The 23,845-nt window shown below is 39.4% G+C and overlaps 1 pseudogene; it reads left to right on the forward strand.

Annotated features, from left to right (window-relative positions):
* Positions 1-23,845, forward strand: part of LOC103088669 (ferritin light chain pseudogene) — a 75,705-nt pseudogene that overhangs the window by 917 nt on the left and 50,943 nt on the right.

Genomic DNA, 23,845 nt, shown 5'->3' on the forward strand with positions numbered 1-23,845 from the left:
CCGCAAAAAAAAAAAAAAAAAAAAGTTGAAATTATTATTATCAGAAACTTTATACGTAACCATAACATCAAACTGTGACACAGCTGTGGATTTGTCGTGTGATCAGATGATAATAGTCTCTATTCAGCCAAAGCTGATAAATCAGGAAAAGGAAGGATTGAAACCTGATATCAAAATAATTTTCTGTTCCTGTGTTAAACAATACTGGGACTGGCGTACTTCCTCTGACTACGTTAAACAATACTGAGAATAAGTAAAGTAAAATTAGGTTCTTGCTCCAGAGAATACTTGCTCCTGCAAGATAAGACTGAGCAAGCAAGAACAGCTTACTTACTGAGACTAAGCTTACTCATCATACCTTACTTCAAGACCCTTGCTTCTTTGCACATACCAGTCCAAAGCAATTATGTCATAAACTCTGCCCGGTCTCAACCAGCTCCCCTCCTTGCAAGACCGACCTTAAAATTACTCTTTCAAATTCTAAAGTCGTACAAATATTCCCCACCTCCCCAATTTCCCCTTCTGAGGTGTTACCAAGACTGTGACAGTTCTATTTTCCCTTTACTGCGGTAGGTCAAATAAATTTAGCTGTGCTGAATTCAGGATTTTCTGTTGGGTCTTTTAGTCTTTTGTGACAGCTGTCACACCCCTTAGGTTTTTACATCCTACTGGACAATGAGTTTTCAAAGATAGACTCTTATACTTTATTCTCTGTGTATATGTCAGAAAGTACCCCCCAAAAAATACTGATTGCATTCACCAGGCAGTCAGAGAAACCTACTGAACTGAAACACTGCCTTATACTTTTACCAATAGCTATAGTGGAAGAATAAAAGTATTGTAGTCTCATGCTTTAGAGACTGAAAATAGTAGTATTTTGTTTCACTGCTTTCTAACTAATGTGGAAATTATCCAAAATGGAAAAACGAAACTCACATGATCATTATCAGCCTAGAGAAGTAATAAAATTTGCTGGGTTTTAGAAAGATGCATTTTAAAGAGAAAAACAGAGGAATATGTAGAAGGACTTGGAACTAAATCATTCATAATACAATAAGCAATCTATTCCTAAGAGGTGCTTTAAGATATCTGACAGTATGGGAATGTATTTATTTATTCAATAAATATGTTTTAATAACTACTACAGGCTGAGTAAAGTTTTTGGAATTGGTGCATGGTGGTTAATTAAAGCAAATGTTCTCTAACTACATGGGACTTGTATTCTAGTTGTGAGAAGGCAATTTTTCAAAGGGAAATACACACATAAATATAGAATTACAGTTTGCAGTACGTACTATGAAGTGTAGTGAAAGAGACTAAAAACAGACACAGTGGGCACAAGGAGATTAGGTAGGCTTTGCAGAAGACCAGGCATAAGATTAAGTTGGAATGTAGACATTTTTCCCTACCTTGACTTGAAGGATTAGGCTAAATCTCCCAGCAAGTTGGAAATGTACAATTTTCCCAAGATAGAGGAAGACAATGAAAACAAAAGTGAATTTTCAGTTGTCTTACATCATGGAAATAATAGATAACGGGACCGAGATATGTTTCATCAATCTTGAATAAAACGATACACTAGATTTGCGGAGGAAGGACTGAGACCATGTAAAACTCAGCACTAGAAATTCTATTTCCATATAGCATTTCCAAAAGCTTTAGACAAAGTTATTCTGAAAGAAATTGGAATTGGGGTCTACTGTGAAACCCTAAAAGAAATCAAAGTTACTGGTACGGCATTCTAACTTACTGACTTTACAAATTTTCAGTAAATACATTTCACATTGCTTACCTAGAATGTACAGGACATAACCTGTTCTGTGTTAGTGAATTTAGAGATCTAAACTCCAAAAGAATATACAAATAGGATAAAAATCATTTTAGCATGAAACACACACACATTTACCCAATCATAATTTAATACTTAATAAAGAGTTCAAATTGTTTCTAAATTAAGTCTTATACGCATACTAAATGGCAGGTGCTTCCTAAGATTTTCAGGAAATCCCACAATTCAATAATTCTATTTAGAGAAGAGAAAACTATAGCTCAGAGAAACTAAATAAATTACTAAAGGTTCACAGCTAAGTAATTGTGTAAATGGGTTTTTAAGTCAGGTTTGTTTGGATGCACACTTTCTTTACTTGGCCACTTGTTCTCCCAGAGTGACCCTGAAGTTAATATTTCTCAACAATTTTTAGGTATGTCCCAATGACTTATTAAAAGTAGGAGAAACTAAGATCCCACCTTTTACACCTTTAGGCAGATGAACAGCCTACCAAAACATATGAGTTTTCACTATCACATCAGCAAAAATAAAAAAGTTTGAGAACACATTGTTTTGATTTGTAAATCTAGGGCAAAGAGGCAGTTTTATACACTGTGGCTAGACGTGTGAATACATGAACTCTCTAAGGGGGTAAAGCTGGCAGAATCTATCAAAATTACAAATATACAAACACTCTGATCCAGTAATTCTAAATTTGAGTTTGACGCGCCCCTGTCATTCTGCGAAAGAAGCCCTCGGTGATGCTCTACCCAGCTCTCACATGCCTGCTCAGTGTTTTCACCAGCCTCTCAGTCACTGGCTCATTTCTCTTCTGAATACACTGATTACCTGGAACCATACTCCTAATAGTCTCCACCTTGATTATTACTTGGAATCCCTGGCCACCCTGCCCAGTTCACTTGATGAGTCTCCCTTATATATAAACATTTGCCTGAATGAAGTCTGAATTCATCATGATCTTTCTACAGTTAGCATTAGCAGTTGGTTACTACTGCTCCTCAGTACCCAAATTTATAATCCTCCCTCCATCTCTGTTCTTTGTGCCCAATGCTGTTGGGAGGTCACAGCATACTCTCCAATTCAGCCTGCCCAATATATAATACCTTTAAAAATTAATTATATTGCACCTCGTCATGCATAGCACTAAACCACCTAGGCCTAGGAAAGGAAATTTTTGAACTACTTTCTATAAGCTAAGTCCTCTGCTAGCAACTTTTGCATATTCTACCTGATTCAATCTTCATTGCAGACCTGGAGTATAGATATTATTTTCTTCATTTTCTCTTGAGTAAACCAAGACCTAGAGAAAATACCTTTCTTAAGGTCATGTGTTTAAGACTGAGCTGTGATTATAGCCAGCTCTCTTGACTTTCAATCTAGTACCATTTTTAATTAAACTTCATGGCCTCTAAACCACCTCCCTTTTAATCAGAAAGGGATATTCAATCACAAGTCGATTTCCATTTCAGCAGCTTCAGTGAATATAGAAGAATTAACGTTTTTTCCGGAAGGCAATTTTGTGATTCCTCAGGTACTGTATAAACTCACTGTCAAATGGCTTTAACATCTTTTAAATATTCCTTCATATTTTGTTACACTGGCCCTTTTTGTTTCTTTCTTTCTGTTATCTACTATACAAAATCTAGGTCAGTCATAAAATGACACTTTCTTCATTAATGGAAACTCCTAGATTATTTTTCTTTGTAAATCAGTTATATACTATGTCTTTTCTAGGTCTGAAACATAGCCAGTCTCTGTATTTTGGCAGCAGGGGACTTATGAAGCCTTACAAATGGAATGTGCCATCTGTTTGATATCTAAGGATTTCAAGCTACGTTTGTCATAAAACATATTTAATCTGGATTGATAATTACATATTTATATGATCAAGTTTAACCTTCATGAGTTTAGAGGCCATCTCTGAATATGACTTTGATCTACACCTTGGTTTTTTTAATTTAGATTGCTCCTGGCTCTTAATACAATTCCAATTGGTATGGACTCTACTCCATGTAGTATATGTACGTGATTTGAGACACTCTGATTTAAAATGCCCCATTTCTAATTTAAATTTTCTCATTAGTGTAGTAGTTACTTTTCAAATCCTCAGGAGAATTCACGAAACTTCCTCCTTTGTTTCTTTTATTCTTCAGTCTTTCATTCAATAGAAATGCATTAATGCCTGCAATGTAGCAGGGACTAGCAGTCACCTGGTTATAACTTGAACAAAGGAGGCACAGTCCCTGACATTATTGATTTATGTTCTAGTTGGAGGGAAGACAGCATGGAAGAAAATTCAAGAAGGTGGAAGAGTTTAAGCAATGGCCCTGAGGTAGGGGGAAAAAAATGGGTGTTTTTAATGAACCAAATGATCAATAATGTAACTGGACTACAATAAAATTAGGCATATTGCACAGGGTGAGTCTGCTTAACGGTCTGCTAGAACTTCACAGGGAATTTGATTTTATACTAACTATGGTGGGAGTAACAGACTGATTAATTTTATAAGAGTATCATTCTCATTACAAAATGGAGAACAGTTTGAGAGTCATAGGGTAGATAGGAAGAGACCTGGGAGATTGTAACAGAGTCAGGCAAAAGATAATGATAGCCTGGTCTAAGTAGAGGACAGATTAAAGATGTAACTTGAAAATAAGATCAGCATAAATTGAGGAGGATTTGACATAGAAATTGAGAACAACAGAGATTTAAGGATGAACCAGATATAATGACCACGTCAGTATCAGATAGGATAAAGCCAGGTGATGCTGCATTAATAAATAACCACTGAAACCACATGGCCCAGAACTACCATATTTATTTCTTGCTCATGCTACATGTCTATTCATGGGTTGACAGGGGGACTCTGCTCACTGTAATCACACAGAGATTTGGGCTGACGGAGCAGCCAACCTCCATGACCTAAACATTGTAGGTCACGGTGCTAGAGGAAAAAGAGTTCTTCACTTTCTCACCCACATCAGCTACTAAATATCCTAGCCTGTAGGTGATCTATACCACTTCCATACACAATTCTTTGGCCAAAACTAACCACATGGCTCCACCCAAACACAAGAGTGCTAGGGAATGCAACCCTATGCATGCTTGGAAGGCAGAAGGCTGGAAAATGTTTGATGAAATTATTAATGATTAATACCATGTTTCCTCTTTGTAAGATCCAGTTTTTATTTTTGAGAAAAACTCAGGAAATTTGCTGAAAATTGTGGCCACACTGTTCAGGTGGCACGAGCACCTTGGACATTGAATTCCTGGACTGTAAACAATTTCATGTCCAGAAGACCCACCTCTTAGGGCACTTCTCTTGTGGTGATGTCTCCCAAGCATGCTGGAATCCTACTTTAGACACCACTTACGTTCAGATTATCATCTGTGTTATTATAGATATGGACAAGTATGTGGCTAGGTCTTGGCATTTTGGGCAAATGACCTTTTGTAAAAGAAGTATAAAAGTTGCCTTTTCCAATTTATCTACATTTATGAGAGTCAATTTATATTACAATGCAAATCCTTTGATGAGTACTCAATATATTACAGATTCAAAGGTATATTCTCTGTAGCATAATAGACTGTAACTTGGTCAAGACATCCTGTTCACCACTGCATTCACTTACATATAGAACAGTGCCTGGCACATTGTTGGATGACTATTAATGAGTATTTAAATGTATATGACATATAATACACCCCCATGTAGAATATGATGTTCAAATTCTATAATATAAACGATATTTATAATATTTCATGTAAAATAAAATGGTATGCAACTGTATATATGAAACGTCTATTACATGTCTTATACAAATAATATTTAGTATTTATTATATGCCAGACACAGTGTTTGGTGATTTAGCTTCATTTTACTTATTCCTTTTGATGATGAGTTGGTTTTAGTATTTTTACTCCCATTTTAGATATGACAATACTAAGCTTAACCTACTCCTTGCATTTTTAGGGGATATATGTTTTGGCAAATTTCCTGGACTCTGTTCCAATGTTGTATTTTCCATATTGAATAAACAGTGACAGGACATGCTAAGAGAAGCCAGAGGATAAATGCCCCAACACTACCTGGATCATCAATTTTACTTGAAGTATGTTTTGTAAAAAAAAAACATGGTATTTTATAATAAAAATTATAAAAAATGAATTTTTTTACAAGAAAATAAACTTTGAAGAAATTTGAAGTTGACTGCTTATTACGTCAGTTGCTCATATTTTTGCTGTAAGTTGTGTGTATCAGGTAAGAATTTACTTCAGCTGCATTAAAGGGAAAAGTGAAATATCAGTGATTTGTATAAGGCAGGGGTTTTATTTATCAGGTAATGAGAAGTCTAATTAGTTAGTCCAGTGCCGACCTGAGGCTCTGTGACAGCACTAGGAGTCCTACTCCTATCACTGAGTTCAGCCATCCCATCATGTCCTTGTAAACTCATAGTCACATGATGGCTCTTACTCTGCATCATGGCTGAATCTATGTTCCAGAAACAAAGGATACTGGAAAAGATGAAAGGCTAAAGGACAAGCCAGCCAAGTCTGTCCCATTTTAAATGATTTCTTGGAAGCACCAACAAAAACTTACAAATTCATTGGTCAGAACTGTTTCACCCAGGAAACTTTAGCTGCAAGGAAAGTTAGAAAAAGTAGTCTTTTAGCCGGGCAATTGACACACCAGTAAAATTGGGATTGTGCTAGTAAGGAAGTAAATGAGAAATAGATATTGGGTGGGTAGCAGTTAGCCACCCAAATAATCTGAATGTAAGTGATAGCCAGATGTCTCCATTATGCCTTGGAGACGTGTCCATTGGTCATCACAGAGCGGCCACCCTAAGAACTGGGCCTCTTGGAAGTGAGTTGAGTTTTAGTTTAAAGGTTTGAAAAGGACTGATTTACAATACATGCTATCTGGGTGGCAGAATCCCTTGCAGAATCTATTGACAGCTGCTTGATCTTGCAAGCAGATCACTGATTTAACCCTCCATAACTTGAGTTGAGGCTATGTATGTCTGAAATCACTACAGATATCCAAGCTAAGAGTTCTCCATTTTCTGCTGACCCTATGAGTGTTCTCTGTCTGCCTCTTGTTGGAGCATTTACAGTGAAAGCTGTTCACTTAGTTTCTAAAGAATTTAACTGTTGAGTGGCTTTACCTGGGCCATGAAAATATCTAATGCAATTTAGTTAAGAGAACTCTACCGTGGACAAACGGCGTCAGAAGAAACCCAAACTCATTCAATTATGGTGCTCTGAGGTAAAAGCAGCACTGCCTTGGGTATGACTATTTTTTCCCCTCAGAAAAGTAAAATTTCTGAACCAAGACTGATGGGACTCTCCTGTCCTCAGGTGCTTCTTAATATTCTTGTTATTTAATCACGTTGTGGTCATGGGTGAACCAGGCCCTGCTGATGACAGGGAAGATAGCACCTTTTTTCAGAAATCTCTCACACCGACTTCAAAAGACAAGGAACGCTTCTCAGTATACGAAGCCCAAGATTTGGATGCTCAACACCAAACTCTGGGATGTGCTTGGGCCTATTTTAGGGGAAAACAAACCTCACTTTTCATAGTGGCAGCTGGATTCAGTTATTTCCTAGAACAAACCCCTACTCTAATGTAGTGTTTTCAATTTACCCAAATCCCACCAGAAAAATAGAATTTGAAGGGCACAGGAAACAAAAGCAATTAGATAAAAACCATTATGAAGCTGAAAACTCGATACCTCATCTCTCACGGAAACACGGATAATTAAAATGGACCAACCACTAACAACTCAAAGGAACAAAAAAGGCAAAGATAGCCTTGCAGTGCCCCCTAGCAAACACTGCCAAATTCCTCCCTGTAACATTGCTTCTTTGTTACTGCAAATCTAGCTCAAGCTATTTGGAAGCCACAGTCCAGACAATTCTTGTTCCTAATCACTATTGAAATAATTTGACAAACTATTGAAAAATAGGCTGATATCCATTTAATATTAGACAAGCAAACCAGAACAACATTCTTTGATAGCAATCTGAAACCATACACTCATGTGACTGATTTCTTTCTTACTTCCGTCTCTCCTTTCCTTTCTTTCTTCTTTTCCTTCTTTTAAAAACATTGTGCTGAGCCTGTGATCTTGAACCTAAAGCAAACTAAAAGTAAAAATAAAGCTGAAAAGATTTCAAAGCTGTTTTCCCTCTCTTCTGGAAATTCACATGTAGATTTAGCTTATTCAATTCTGCTAAGCAGACTACTTTTATATAGGACTAGCTGAATTTTACAGTCTATTTATCTTACACCTTTTAATTAAATGGCCTCAACCTGGTGCCCGGTCCCTATTCCACTGTCTTATATAATATATCTGTTCACATTTTCCTTCTAATTAAGAGTAAGAAGCGGGTTTCAGGGAGCGAGGTAGAAATATGTGAAAATCACAACAAGGCACAGCAAATTCATTTTTCAACCTGGATGGGTCCTAGGCTTTTCATTCAGGTCAGCTGAGCTTCTAAATGCTGTGCGTGATTACTAATTCCACTCGGTTTTCCCAGTGAAGCTGGAGGTGATGAAGGAGGGACAGATTTGGGGACAACCAAAAGATGGATAGAAGCATAAAGCAATAGTGTTCAATTTCAAGAAAGTCAACAGAAATGTTCAAAATTAGCTAATTCTTCTGGGTGTTATGGAAAATTGCAGAGTGGAAATAATAGGTAGATGACATTTGATTAAATATTTAATTAAGCTAAATACACACAAGCCTCTTAATTCTGAATGTGCTCTGTAAATGCTTTTCCACCAAAGAGAAGTAGGGAAATGTTTTTCAACAATTTTTTTTCTCTGATTATATTTAGTTGCTGACTTGATCAGGCCAAGCATATCATCCCACATTCAAGTCACACTGCATAGCATTATTCCACTTATTAGACCCAGTTTTTCCCCTGCTTATTCACCATACTGACTTATTAACATTCTGCCTTCTCGATTAATTTAAATGGCTTTGGAGAGGTTTACCCTTTGGCACTCAGGGACCAATGTAATTGCTTTATAGGCTACTCTTACCACTGCTGATTTTCAAGAAGAAAACACAAAGGTTATGATGCTTTTCTGGACAATGGCAACTCACGAAGAACCAGGGGTGCATCCTGGATTGGGTACTGAAGCTCAGTAGTTTTTGGTTAAAAGAAGCTCCTGAGTAGAGATCTAGCATCTGGTCCCATAAAGTTTTACTCCAGAAAATACATTCACACAAATGAATTAATATTCCCATTACCATTTCCATTACTCAGTGAGCTAAAGAATCCAAAATCACTAGAAAACGGTGAAAAGAGATGCATGAGTAGAAAAGGCATTTTTAAAGTTTTCAAAATAAAAACTTTAAGCTTTTGCATATACATCTGCAAGCACATTAACTCCAGGTACAAAAAGTTGCCCCTGTAATAGTCACAGTGTTTTACTTTCCTATATCAGCCACAACTGTGATGCTTAATTAGCCATATGTTTATTCCTACTAGACTATGACTCCTCCAGGACCGGATCTGAGTTGTAGTCAAACTGTATCGCAAGTAGTGTACTCGGCACAATGTAATTGGTACACAGTTGTTGATTGAATTGGATTAAATTGAATTAGGTAAATACTGGTAAATGTCACTACCCAATCAGTCAGCAAGGACTGGAGGCTTGTACAAAGCGAAACAAACATACTGGCTGGCCCTGTGACTAGGTATTCTGTAAAAGGAAGGTCGGTTATGTGGTTTTGATTAAAACTGATATTGGATTTTTCATATTAATGAACAGATGACCGATTCCACAATTCCCTTCAGCCCCCAAGGGAACTGGATACCTCTTACGCAGTCATCTTCAACATTCCAGTACTCTCCCTTTCCCACAGCATAAAATAAGCTATCCCTACAGAGACCATTTACGAATCTACTTTGTTTTAAAAGCACACCTATCGTGCAAATCAATGTTACAGGTGCTGCATTTTAGAGAGCCACTGACCTCCAAGTATTCCCAGAGTGCTTGACACTCAGCAACCCTTTTTTAACTGTCATAGCATGTGGTGTACTAAAAGAAAAAAATCATAATTGCAAGGCTAAAGCACAATCAAACAAACAAGAATGCTATGCTAACAATCAAAATAACTAAATAAAGACACTTAGCAGAAGAATTAAGAAGAAATCTTGCAAGGCGGCTGAAGCAGTCTGTATCATGATTAAGAGGTGGGTTCAAGCTGGACCCCGAATCAAGAGAGAGGGTGTAAATTAGGCTCTCTGTGTACTGCTGTGGGGCCTTACCCCTGTGGCTGCTGCTCTGAATGTGCTGGAAAGAGGCTGGAGGGGACCTGAGCAAACCAGGTACCAGAGAGGGTAAGAACAAAGAGAAACTAGAAATGATGCAGAAATGCTGTCAGCGTAACTGGTAAACCTCAAAAGACAGGAGCCACTGCACCAATTTAATGAAGCAAGAGACACTTTCCTCTGATAATGCATTGCCCCAAAGGAAACAATGCTATGGAGCAGAATACAATTCATCCATAAGCCATAGAGATGAGAAGCAACAATAGTAATCCTTGGAGTATAGGGAAGTTCTGTGATTCCTGTCACTATCTGCCCCTCCTCGTTCCTCCACCATACACACACACACACACACACACACACACACACACACACACACACACACACAGGAGTTTGTCTCAGGGCTAGTTTGATGCTACGAATTAAAGATACATCAATATTTGAATTGTAATCACCTTGGTTAAGATTATTCACCAATTCAATTAATACCTGCAGCAAATTCTTCAAAGTCTGAAAAATATACAACCCTCTGGGCAGATGCCATACATTCAAATACTGTAAATTCTTTACCCAATTCCTTAGGCTAGAACAAAGTTCTTCCTTCTTCAAGAATGTCATTTACAAGAAGTTAAGGTATGAATCAGGATCATTTTCTTAAGCACATGCAGCGTATTTTTTCTCAAAACCATGAGTAGTACTGATAGCATCAAATGATCTACACTTCTACTGGTAGATGAAAATACTACACCCGGAAGTGGTTTATGTTTATTTCTTTTAAAAATCATTTTTAAATTTTTATATTCAAATAATGAATGCACATGATTTTATTTTTTTAACATCTTTATTGGAGTATAATTGCTTTACAATGGTGTCTTAGTTTCTGCTTTATAACAAAGTGAATCAGTTATACATATACATATATCCCCATATCTCCGCCCTCTTGCATCTCCCTCCCACCTTCCCTATCCCACCGCTCTAGGTGGCCACAAAGCACCGAGCTGATCTCTCTGTGCTATGCGGCTGCTTCCCACTAGCTATCTATTTTACACTTGGTAGTGTATATATGTCCATGCCACTCTCTCACTTTGTCCCAGCTTACCCTTCCCCCTCCCCGTGTCCTCAAGTCCATTCTCTACGTCTCTGTCTTTACTCCTGTCCTGCCCCTAGGTTCTTCAGAACCTTTTTTTTTTTTTTTTTAGATATTCCATATATAAGTGTTAGCATACAGTATTTATTTTTCTCTTTCTGACTTACTTCACTCTGTACGATAGACTCTAGGTCCATCCACCTCACTACAAATAACTCAATTTCATTTCTTTTTATGGATGAGTAATATTCCATTGTATATATGTGCCACATCTTCTTTATCCATTCATCTGTCAATGGACACTTAGGTTGCTTCCATGTCCTGCCTATTGTAAATAGAGCTGCAATGAACACTGTGGTACATGACTCTTTTTGAATTATGGTTTCCAGAGATGTACAGATTGCCAACAAACACATGAAAGAATGCTCAACATCATTAATCATTAGACAAATGCAAATCAAAACTACAATGAGGTATCACCTCACACCAGTCAGAATGGCCATCATCAAAAAATCTACAAACAATAAATTCTGGAGAGGGTGTGGGGAGAAGGGAACCCTCCTACACTGTTGGTGGGAATGTAAATTGATACAGCCACTGTGGAGAACAGTATGGAGGTTCCTTAAAAAACTAAAAACAGAACTACCATATGACCCAGCACTCCCACTACTGGGCATATACCCTGAGAATATCACAATATTTTAAAATAATTGACTTGCATTACTGTTTTCTTGATTATCAACGTCAGATATTATCAGTTTACTTTTGTTATGGGAGTTAAGTTCACTCTGCCCCCAAATACACACATGAGCATGTAGACAGACAGACACAGACACACACACACACACACACACACACACACACACACATACACGTTCCTTCTCCTCTGTCTCCCAGTGTAGTTTAATATCATTTCTTAATGGAAAATAAGGGTTACATTATTTAATATGACTTTGTAGTATATATTATTATTGCACTTTTTTCTCTTACATTTTGCCCACGGAATTAATAATTGCCTTTTTCCCCCTATTTTCTGAGTTTCACTTGGAGTCATTACATTTTGCAAACATTTCAACAGATCTTTCAAATGCCTACTGGCATTTGAAATTTTTGAGTTGACTAAACCAAATTCCTTTTTAAAACTGGCCATGATTGTTTTTGGAAGACCTCGGCTCTGCAGCTCTCTATCCCCCTGCTCCAGTGCTCACCAGCTGCTGGCTAGGTCTGTACAGCAGTCACACTGGAACTCCATGGCACTAATGCTTTGGATTCACCCTTTGCCAGATTTCATGTCCTTCTCATATTTAGTTTACTCCCTTGTTTTGCTGAAATATATCCTACAGTAGCTTCCTAAGAGGACAATCAAGAATGATAAATGTTAAGAACCTGTATACCTAAAAGAAATATTTTTTCACTTCACACCCTACTGATAACTCGCCTGAGTATGATTCCTGGATTGGAAATACTTTCCCTCAGAATTTAAAGACACCACTTCCTTATTTTATAACAGCCAACATTTTCATTAAGAAATCTAATGGCAGTTGAATTCTATTTTAAAATGTATGATCATTTTTTTTGATGATTGTTTCCTCCCACCAGAAGCTTCTAGGACTTTCTCTTTGCTGTTTTTAGAATTTCTGATTTTTTTTAATTTTATGCATTTGTTTGGCAAATTTATTTCCAACATGAGCTTTTCCAGTACACAAATGTATACTCTTCAGCTCTAGAAATGTTTTTACAGTATTTCTTTGATAATTTCTTCTCTCTTATATTTTTTGTTGGCCTTTCTCTAACTCCTTGTGCTGAAACTCCTGGAATAATCTTTTTTTTTCTTATGTATTTTATTCTTTTTATCTTTTTATTTAATTTTCTAGGATTTTTTTTGCTTTATCTTTTAATCCATCTACTGAATTTTACATTTTACCTATCAGATTTAAAAATTTTCCCAATCTCTTCTTGTTTTCTGAATGCTCTTCTTTCACAGTAGTTTAGTCTTGTATTAGAGGTGCAGCTTGTCTCAGGTCTCAGAAGAAATTAAACATATGTGTTTTAGAAATTTCCTTCTATTGCCTGCATTGTATCTGCTTATCATAGGTTTTTAAAATTCTGTTTGTTTTCTCCTTAATATTGCTTTTCCTTAGAGGACCTGCGCCACAGGTTCCTCTTAGATAAAATACAAATTTAGTCTTTTTCTCACCTTCATGTTTGAATGATATCAATGTCTTAGCTTATGGAAAGAAGGAAAAAAAAGAAATGCAAAGTATTAGGAAGGAGCAGTTTAGAGCAAAGTTTGTGTTGCTGAGTTATGTGTACACTGTTTAAACTTTCCTCTTTAATTATTACTTCTTCACATTTATAAACATGAAATTCACTTACAGTTTAAAAGCCAAAACATATATTGTTATGAAAATTCAGTTGAAATGAGAAAAATAAAAAAGACCTAGCTCTATCACTAATTCTATGACTAAATAATGCTAAAACAAATCAAAACAAAAAGAAATTCACAATGGCTGGGAGATTTTCTACTTTCTTTGGGGGGACTTTAATTTTAAAAAATCTTACACTCCTTGCCATTTTATTTCAATTCTAAGTCAATATTTTTTTCAGTCAACACACAAACACACACACACAGAAACTAAAATGAGAATGAGAGGTAAAACATAGGAACATCATCAAACTTAAACTGAGAACTGAAGTGATAGAGCCTGATAGTATCTTTCTACATGTGTTGGTCTCAAGGTTAATAAGAAAAAGGTTGCCAACGGTGTTGACTCCACCTGGTATTTGAGGGGCCACCTAGCAATAAATGTGAAGATTCCAACATGCCACAACTTTATTTACTGCAAAGTTAGACCCTTGTAGCAAACTCTGTTTTCAAAAGTGAAATTGCCATGACACTGGGCAGTATAAATCTGAGAACTCCACCATTTCTGACAGGCTGCCACAGTGATTCCACTCAGAGCAGGGCCTGGTAAAGAGCAATTAAAGAATTGTGCTCAGTAATTAGTCTTCAAAAGACAGAAAGAGCAATTTAAACCACTCTAAAGTGCATAACCAGAATGAAATTGAGGTGAGGCCAAAAATTATATATATCATCTGTTCCTCTAATAGTTCAGAACCAATGAATCCACTTTTTATTTTCTCTCTTCCTCTCACTTTTGATGTATACTCAATCTGTTTCTTCTCTTGTTTGTTTATACCTCCACCTCTTATTCCTCTCTTTTTTCTGCTTTTTTCTCAAGAGTTTCTTCCTCCTGTTTTCTGTTTATCTCCTTTCTTCTTTGTCCATTTCTTCTTGATTCATCTCCCTTTTACTTTCACCCTGCAGCTGTCATAACAGTGGTATATGGAGTTAAAATGTGTTTGTGAGTTGCATCTTTGTGAGCATTATACTCATTGAATATAAGCTAACATTATTTTCTTTTCTAAAATGAAAAATTCTGTAATTTAAACTTCTTCCCTCACCCTTTTAAAATGAAGTCTGGGGGAAGATGGCGGAAGAGTAAGATGCGGAGATCACCTTCCTCCCCACAGATACACCAGAAATACATCTACACGTGAAACAACTCCTACAAAACACCTACGGAACGCTGGCAGAAGACCTCAGACCTCCCAAAAGGCAAGAAACCCCCCACGTACCTGGGTAGGGCAAAAGAAAAAAAGAATAAACAAAGACAAAAGAATAGGGACGGGACCTGCACCAGTGGGAGGGAGCTGTGAAGGAGGAAAGGTTTCCACACACTAGAATCCCCTTCATGAGCAGAGACTGTGGGTGGCGGAGGGGGAAAGCTTCGGGGCCATGGAGGAGAGCACAGCAACAGGGGTGCGGGGGGAAAAGCGGAGAGATTCCCGCAGAGGATCGGTGACGACTGGCACTCACCAGGCCGAGAGGCTTGTCTGCCCACCCGCCGGGGCGGGCGGGGCTGGGAGCTGAGGCTCGGGCTTCTGTCAGAGCGCAGGGAGAGGACTGGGGTTGGCAGCATGAACACAGCCTGCAGTGGGTTGGTGCGCCACAGCTAGCCGGGAGGGAGTTCGGGAAAAGTCTGGACCTGCCAAAGAAGCAAGAGACTTTTTCTTCCCTCTTTGTTTCCTGGTAAGCGAGGAGAGGGGATTAAGAGCGCTCGCTGCTTAACGGAGCTCCAGAGACTGGCGCGAGCCACGGCTAACAGCGTGGACCCCAGAGACAGGCATGAGACGCTAAGGCTGCTGCTGGCGCCACCAAGAAGCCTGTGTATGAGCACAGGTCACTCTCCACACCACCCTTCTGGAGAGCCTGTGCAGCCCTCCACTGCCAGGGTCCCGGGATCCAGGGACAACTCCCCCTGGAGAACGCACAGCGCGCCTCAGGCTGTTGCAAAGACGTGCCGTCCTCTGCCGCCGCAAGCTCCACCGGCATCCACACCCCTCCCTCCCCCCAGCCTGAGTGAGTCAGAGCCCCCAAAGCAGCTGCTCCTTTAACCCCGTCCTGTATGAGCGAAGAAAAGATGCCCTCCAGCGACCTACACGCAGAGGCGGGGCCAAATCCAAAGCTGAGCCCCAGGAGCTGTGCGAACAAAGAAGAGAAAGGGAAATCTCTCCCAGCAGCTTCAGGAGCAGAGGATTAAATCTCCACAATCAACTTGATGTACCCTGCATCTGTGGAATACCTGAATAGACAACGAATCATCCCAAATTGGGGAGGTCGACTATGAGAGCAAGATTTGTTATTTTTTCCCCTTTTCCTCTCTTTGTGAGCGTGTATGTGTATGCTTCTGTGTGAGATTTTGTCCGTATAGCTTTGCGTTCACCATTTGACCTAGGGTTCTATCCGTCTGTTTTTTTATTTTTTATTTTTTTAAATTATTTTCTTAATAATTATTTTTTATTTTAATAACTATTTTATCTTATTTTATTTTATCCTCTTTCTTTCTTCCTTTCTTCCTTTTGCTTCCTTCCTTCCTTCCTCTCTTTCTCCCTCCCTCCCTCCTTCTCCCTCTCCTGCTCCCTCTCTCTCTCTCTTTCTTTCTTTCTTTCTACTTTTTCTCCCTTTTATTCTGAGCCATATGGATGAAAAGCTCTTGGTGCTGCAGCCAGGAGTCAGTGTTGTGCCTCTGAGGTGGGAGAGCCAACTTCAGAACACTGGTCCACAAGAGACCTCCCAGCTCCACATATATCAAATGGTGAAAATCTCCCAGAGATCTCCATCTCAACACCAGAACCAGCTTCACTCACGACCAGCAAGCTACAGTGCCGAACACCCTATGCCAAACAACTAGCAAACAGGAACACAACACCACCCATTAGCAGAGAGGCTGCCTAAAATCATAGTAACTCCACAGACACCCCAAAACACACCACCAGACGTGGACCTGCACACCAGAAAGACAAGATCCAGCCTCATCCACCAGAACACAGGCACTAGTCCCCTCCACCAGAAAGCCTACACAACCCACTGAACCAACTTTAGCCACTGGGGAAAGACGCCAAAAACAACGGGAACTACAAAACGGCAGCCTGCAAAAAGGCGACCCCCAAAACAGTAAGATAAGCAAAATGAGAAGACAGAAAAACACACAGCAGATGAAAGAGCAAGGCAAAACCCCACCAGACCTAGCAAATGAAGAGGAAATAGGCAGTCTACCTGAAAAAGAATTCAGAATGATAGTAAAGATGATCCAAAATCTTGGAAATAGAATAGATAAAATGCAAGAAACATTTAACAAGGACCTAGAAGAACTAAAGATGAAACAAACAGCAATGAACAACACAATAAACGAAATTAAAAATACTCTAGATGGGATCAATAGCAGAATAACTGAGGCAGAAAAACGGATAAGTGACCTGGAAGATAAAATATGGGAAATAACTACTGCAGAGCAGAATAAAGAAAAAAGAATGAAAAAAATTAAGGACAGTCTCAGAGACCTCTGGGACAACATTAAACGCATCAACATTCGAATTACAGGGGTTCCAGAAGAAGAAGAGAAAAAAGAAAGGGACTGAGAAAATATTTGAAGAGATTATAGTTGAAAACTTCCCTAATATGGGAAAGGAAATAGTTAATCAAGTCCAGGAAGCACAGAGAGTCCCATACAGGATAAATCCAAGGAGAAACATGCCAAGACACATATTAATCAAACTGTCAAAAATTAAATACAAAGAAAACATATTAAAAGCAGCAAGGGAAAGACAACAAATAACACACAAGGGAATCCCCATAAGGTTAACAGCGGATCTTTCAGCAAAACCTCTGCAAGCCAGAAGGGACTGGCAGGACATATTTAAAGTGATGAAGGAGAAAAACCTACAACCAAGATTACTCTACCCAGCAAGGATCTCATTCAGATTTGATGGAGAAATTAAAACCTTTACAGACAAGCAAAAGCTAAGAGAGTTCAGCACCACCAAACCAGCTTTACAATAAATGCTAAAGTATCGTCCCTAGGCAGGAAACACAAGAGAAGGAAAGGACCTATAATAACAAACCCAAAACAATTAAGAAAATGGGAAAAGGAACATACATACCAATAACTACCTTTTATGTAAATGGATTAAATGCTCCCACCAAAAGACACAGACAGGCTGAACCGATACAAAAACAAGACCCATATATATGCTATCTACAAGAGACCCACTTCAGACCTAGAGACACATACAGACTGAAAGTGAGGGGATGGAAAAAGATATTCCATGCAAATGGAAACCAAAAGAAAGCTGGAGTAGCAATTCTCATATCAGACGGAACAGACTTTAAAATAAAGACTATTAAAAGAGACAAAGGAGGACACTACATAATGATCAAGGTATCGATCCAAGAAGAAGATATAACAATTGTAAATATTTATGCACCCAACACAGGAGCACCTCAATACATAAGGCAAATGCTAACAACCATAAAAGGGGAATTGACAGAAACACATTCATAGTAGGGGACTTTAACACCCCACTTTCACCAATGGACAGATCATCCAAAATGAAAATAAATAAGGAAACACAAGCTTTATATGAAACATTAAATAAGATGGACTTAATTGATATTTGTAGGACATTCCATCCAAAAACAACAGAATACACATTTTTCCCAAGTGCTCATGGAACATTCTCCAGGATAGATCATATCTTGGGTCACAAATCAAGCCTTGGTAAGTTTAAGAAAACTGAAATCGTATCCAGTATCTTTTCCGATCACAATGCTATGAGACTAGATATCAATTACAGGAAAAGATCTGTGAAAAATACAAACACATGGAGGCTAAACAATACACTACTTAATAACGAAGTGATCACTGAAAAAAATCAAAGAGGAAATCAAAAAATACCCAGAAACAAATGAAAATGGAGACACGATGACCCAAAACCTATGGGATGCAGCAAAAGCAGTTCTAAGAGGGAAGTTTATAGCAATACAAGCCTACCTTAAGACACAGGAAACATCTCGAATAAACAACCTAACCTTGCACCTAAAGCAATTAGAGAAAGAAGAACAAAAAAACCCCAAAGTTAGCAGAAGGAAAGAAATCATAAAAATCAGATCAGAAATAAATGAAAAACAAACGAAGGAAACGAGAGCAAAGATCAAAAAAACTAAAAGCTAGTTCTTTGAGAAGATAAACAAAATTGATAAACCATTAGCCAGACTCATCAAGAGAAAAAGGGAGAAGACTCAAATCAATAGAATTAGAAGTGAAAAAGGAGAAGTAACAACTGAAACTGCAGAAATTAAAAGATCATGAGAGATTACTACAAGCAACTCTATGCCAATAAAATGGACAACCTGGAAGAAATGGACAAATTGGTAGAAATGCACAAGCTGCCAAGACTGAATCAGGAAGAAATAAAAAATATGAACAGACCAATCACAAGCACTGAAATTGAAACTGTAATTAAAAATCTTCCAACAAACAAAAGCCCAGGACCAGATGACTGCACAGGCGAATTTTATCAAACCTTTAGAGAAGAGCTAACACCTATCCTTCTCAAACTCTTCCAAAATATAGCAGAGGGAGGAACACTCCCAAACTCATTCTACGAGGCCACCATCACCCTGATACCAATACAAGACAAGGATGTCACAAAGAAAGAAAACTACAGGCCAATATCACTGATGAACATAGATGCAAAAATCCTCAACAATATACTAGCAAACGGAATCCAACAGCACATTAAAAGGATCATACACCATGATCAAGTGGGGTTTATTCCAGGATTGCAAGGATTCTTCAATATACGCAAATCACTCAACGTGATACACCATATTAACAAACAAGGAGAAAAAACATATGATCATCTCAACAGATGCAGAGACAGCTTTCGACAAAATTCAACACCCATTTATGATAAAAACCCTGGAGAAAGTAGGCATAGAGGGAACTTTCCTCAACATAATAAAGGCCATATATGACAAAGCCACAGCCAACATCATCCTCAATGATGAAAAACTGAAAGCATTTCCACTAAGATCAGGAACAAGACAAGGTTGCCCACTCTCACCACTCTTATTCAACATAGTTTTGGAAGTTTCAGCCACAGAAATCAGAGAAGAAAAGGAAATAAAAGGAATCCAAATCAGAAAAGAAGAAGTAAAGCTGTCACTGTTTGCAGATGACATGATACTCTACACAGAGAATCCTAAAGATGCTACCAATAAACTACTAGAGCTAATCAATGAATTTGGGAAAGTAGCAGGATACAAAATTAATGCACAGAAATCTCTGGCAATCCTACACACTAATGATGAAAAATCTGAAAGACAAATTAAGGAAACACTCCCACTTAGCACTGCAACAAAAAGAATAAAATATCTAGGAATCAACATACCTACGGAGACAAAAGACCTGTATGCAGAAAACTATAAGACAATGATGAAAGAAATTAAAGATGATACAAATAGATGGAGAGATATACCATGTTCTTGGATTGGAAGAATCAACACTGTAATAATGACTCTACTACCCAAAGCAATCTACAGATTCAATGCGATCCGTATCAAACTACCACTGGCATTTTTCACAGAACTAGAATAAAAAATTTCACAATTTGTATGGAAACACAAAAGACCCCGAATAGCCAAAGCAATCTGGAGAACGAAAAATGGAGCTGGAGGAATCAGGCTCCCTGACTTCAGACTATACTACAGAGCTACAGTAATCAAGACAGTATGGTACTGGCACAAAAACAGAAAGATAGATCAATGGAACAGGATAGAAAGCCCAGAGATAAAACCACACACATATGGTCACCTTATCTTTGATAAAGGAGGCAGGAAGGTACAGTGGAGAAAGGACAGACAGCTTCTTCAATAAGTGGTGCTGGGACAACTGGACAGGTACATGTAAAAGTATGAGATTAGATCACGCCCTAACACCATACACAAAAAGTAAGCTCAAAATGGATTAAAGACCTAAATGTAAGGCCAGAAACTATCAAACTCTTAGAGGAAAACATAGGCAGAACACTCTATGACATAAATCACAGCAAGATCCTTTTTGACCCACCTCCTAGAGCAATGGAAATAAAAACAAAAATAAACAAATGGGACCTAATGAACCTTAAAAGCTTTTGCACAGCAAAGGAAACCATAAACAAGACCAAAAGACAACCCTCAGAATGGGAGGAAATATTTGCAAATGAAGCAACTGACAAAGGATTACTGTCCTAAATTTACAAGCAGCTCATGCACCTCAATAATAAAAAAACAAACAGCCTAATCCAAAAATGGGTAGAAGACCTAAATAGACATTTCTCCAAAGAAGATATACAGACTGCCAACAAACACATGAAAGAATGCTCAACATCATTAATCATTAGAGAAATGCAAATCAAAACTACAATGAGATATCATCTCACACCGGTCAGAATGGCCATCATCAAAAAATCTGCAAACAATAAATGCTAGAGAGGGTGTGGAGAAAAGGGAACACTCTTGCACTGCTGGTGGGTATGTGAATTGGTACAGCCACTATGGAGAACAGTATGGAGGTTCCTTAAAAAACTACAAATAGAACTACCATATGACCCAGGAATCCCACTACTGGGCACATACCCTGAGAAAACCATAGTTCAAAAAGAGTCATGCACCGCAAGGTTCATTGCAGCTCTATTTACAATAGCCAGGAAATGGGAACAACCTAAGTGTCCATCATCGGATGAATGGATAAAGAAGATGTGGCACACATATACAATGGAATATTACTCAGCCATAAAAAGAAACGAAATTGAGCTATTTGTAATGAGGTGGATGGACCTAGAGTCTGTCATACAGAGTGAAGTAAGTCAGAAAGAGAAAGACAAATACCGTATGCTAACACATATATATGGAATTTAAGAAAAAAAATGTCATGAAGAACCTAGGGGTAAGACAGGAATAAAGACACAGACGTACTAGAGAATGGACTTGAGGATATGGGGAGGGGGAAGGGTACGCTGTGACAAAGCGAGAGAGTGGCATGGACATATATACACTACCAAACGTAAAACAGATAGCTAGTGGGAAGCAGCCGCGTAGCACAGGGATATCAGCTCGGTGCTTTGTGACCGCCTGGAGGGGTGGGATAGGGAGGGTGGGAGGGAGGGAGATGCAAGAGGGAAGAGATATGGGAACATGTGTATATGTATAAATGATTCACTTTGTTATAAAGCAGAAACTAACACACCATTGTGAAGCAATTATACTCCAATAAAGATGCAAAAAAAAAAAGAAACCTGAACTCAGTTAATTACTTTAAAACATCTACATGATGCTTAATTGATTTGCTTAATATATTAGTGGTTAAACAGAATAGCTATTTTTCACTTCTGATTTAGAGCAATTCTTAAGATCCTAAGAAATAGAGAGTTCCCAAGATGGCAGAGTAGGAAGACCCTGAGCTCACCTCTTCTCATGGGCACAACAAAATTACAAGTATTTACAGAACAACTATCTATGAAAAAGACCAGAATCTACCAGAAAAGATCTTCTACAACTAAAGATTTAAAGAAGGAACCACAACAAGATGGGTAAGAGGAGAGGAGTCACAGTATAGTCAAAGCCCATACCCCCAGGTGGGTGACCCACAAACCGGAGACTACAGCTGCAGAGGTTCTCCCCAAGGAGCGAGTTGTCTGAGTCCCACATCAGGCTGCCCAGCCTGAGGATCCTGTGCTGGGAAGAGAGCTGCCAGAATATTTGGCTTTGAAGGCCAGTGGGACTTACTTTCAAGAACCCAGCGGGCTTTGGGAAATCGAGAATGCACTTTTATAGGGCACACACAAAATCTCACATGCTCTGGGACCCAGAGCAAAAGCAGTAATTTGAAATAGCTTGGGTCAGACCTCGCTGCTGATCTTGGAGAGTCTCCCAGAGAAGCAGGAGGCAACTGGAGTTCACCCTGGGGACACAGACACGGGCAGCAGTCATTTTGGGGAGTTCGTCCTTCCACGTGGACACTGGTGCTGGCAAATGCCATTGTGGAATCCTCCCTCTTGTTTAGTAGGCTCGGTACTCAGCCCCACCACCACCCATCAGCCTGAAGTTACCGGTACTAGGATGCCTCTGGCCAAGCAACTAAGTGGGCAGGTACACAGGCCTACCCACCAAAAGACAGGCTGCTTAAGAACCCCTGATCCCACAGCTGCTCCTGGACATAGCCCTGCCTACCAGAAGGCCCAGGACTGGGCTGTACATACCAGTGCACAGGCACTAGACCCAGGACATTCAGGGCCTTGCAATCAGAGACCCCAGGACCCAGCTATGACCACCAGTTGGCAGCCACCAGCCCTAGAATCCCCTGGGCCCTGGGCCCTCCCACCAGCAAGCCTGCTATAGCCTCAGGACCACCCTCAGCCATTAGGAGGCTGACACCAGCCCAGGAAAACTGCAGCCCTGCAGCCTACCATGGTAGGATACAGCCCACCCACCAGCAGTCTAGCACCAGTAACAGGACCAGCTGTGCTGGTCCCACCCACCAACAGGCCAACACCAGCTCTGAGACACCTTTGGACACTCAGCCAGCTGTCCCAGGACCAGCCCCATTCACCAGGGAGCAAACACAAGCTTTGAGACACCCCAGACCTTGCAGCCAGCTATGTCAGGAACTAGCCCAACCCACTGGTGGTCCAAAACCAGCTCTGGGACCCCTGGGCCCTGCAGTCAGACCCTAGGACCAGGCTTCTGCATGCTAGTGGGCCAGCACTAGCCTCAGGACTTGGTCTCACCCACCATGGGTGGGCATCGGCCCTGGGATCTCCTAGACCCCAACCCTGCCCTATAGTGAGCCAGCACTAGCCCTGGGGCCCCCTGTGGAGCCCCTTGTGACCCAGCCCCACCAAACAGTGGCTGGCAGCCTCCACACAAGGCAGGGCCTGGCAACCAACTGGACTGGGGGCCAGCCACACCTACAAGACTTCCCACTGTGGTCAGCGTGCCACAACAGGAGGAGCCACACAGACCACATAGGGGACACCCCTAGATCATATAGCTCTGATGACCACAAGATAGTGTGCTGCTGGCATGCATAGGACATCTACAAAAGGCCACTCCTCCAAAGCCAGGAAACACAACTAACCTACCAGATACACAGAAATAAAAGCAGCAAATTAGGTAAAACAAAGCAACAGAGGAACACATTCCAAATGAAAGAACAAGACAAAACCCCAGAAGAACTAAGTGAAGTGGAGATAGGTAATCTAGTAAAAAAAAAAAAAAAAAAAAAAAAAAAAAACAAT

This window comes from Lipotes vexillifer, unplaced genomic scaffold (assembly GCF_000442215.2).
Source record: "Lipotes vexillifer unplaced genomic scaffold, Lipotes_vexillifer_v1.1 scaffold1066, whole genome shotgun sequence".
In the NCBI taxonomy this organism is placed as follows: domain Eukaryota; kingdom Metazoa; phylum Chordata; class Mammalia; order Artiodactyla; family Lipotidae; genus Lipotes; species Lipotes vexillifer.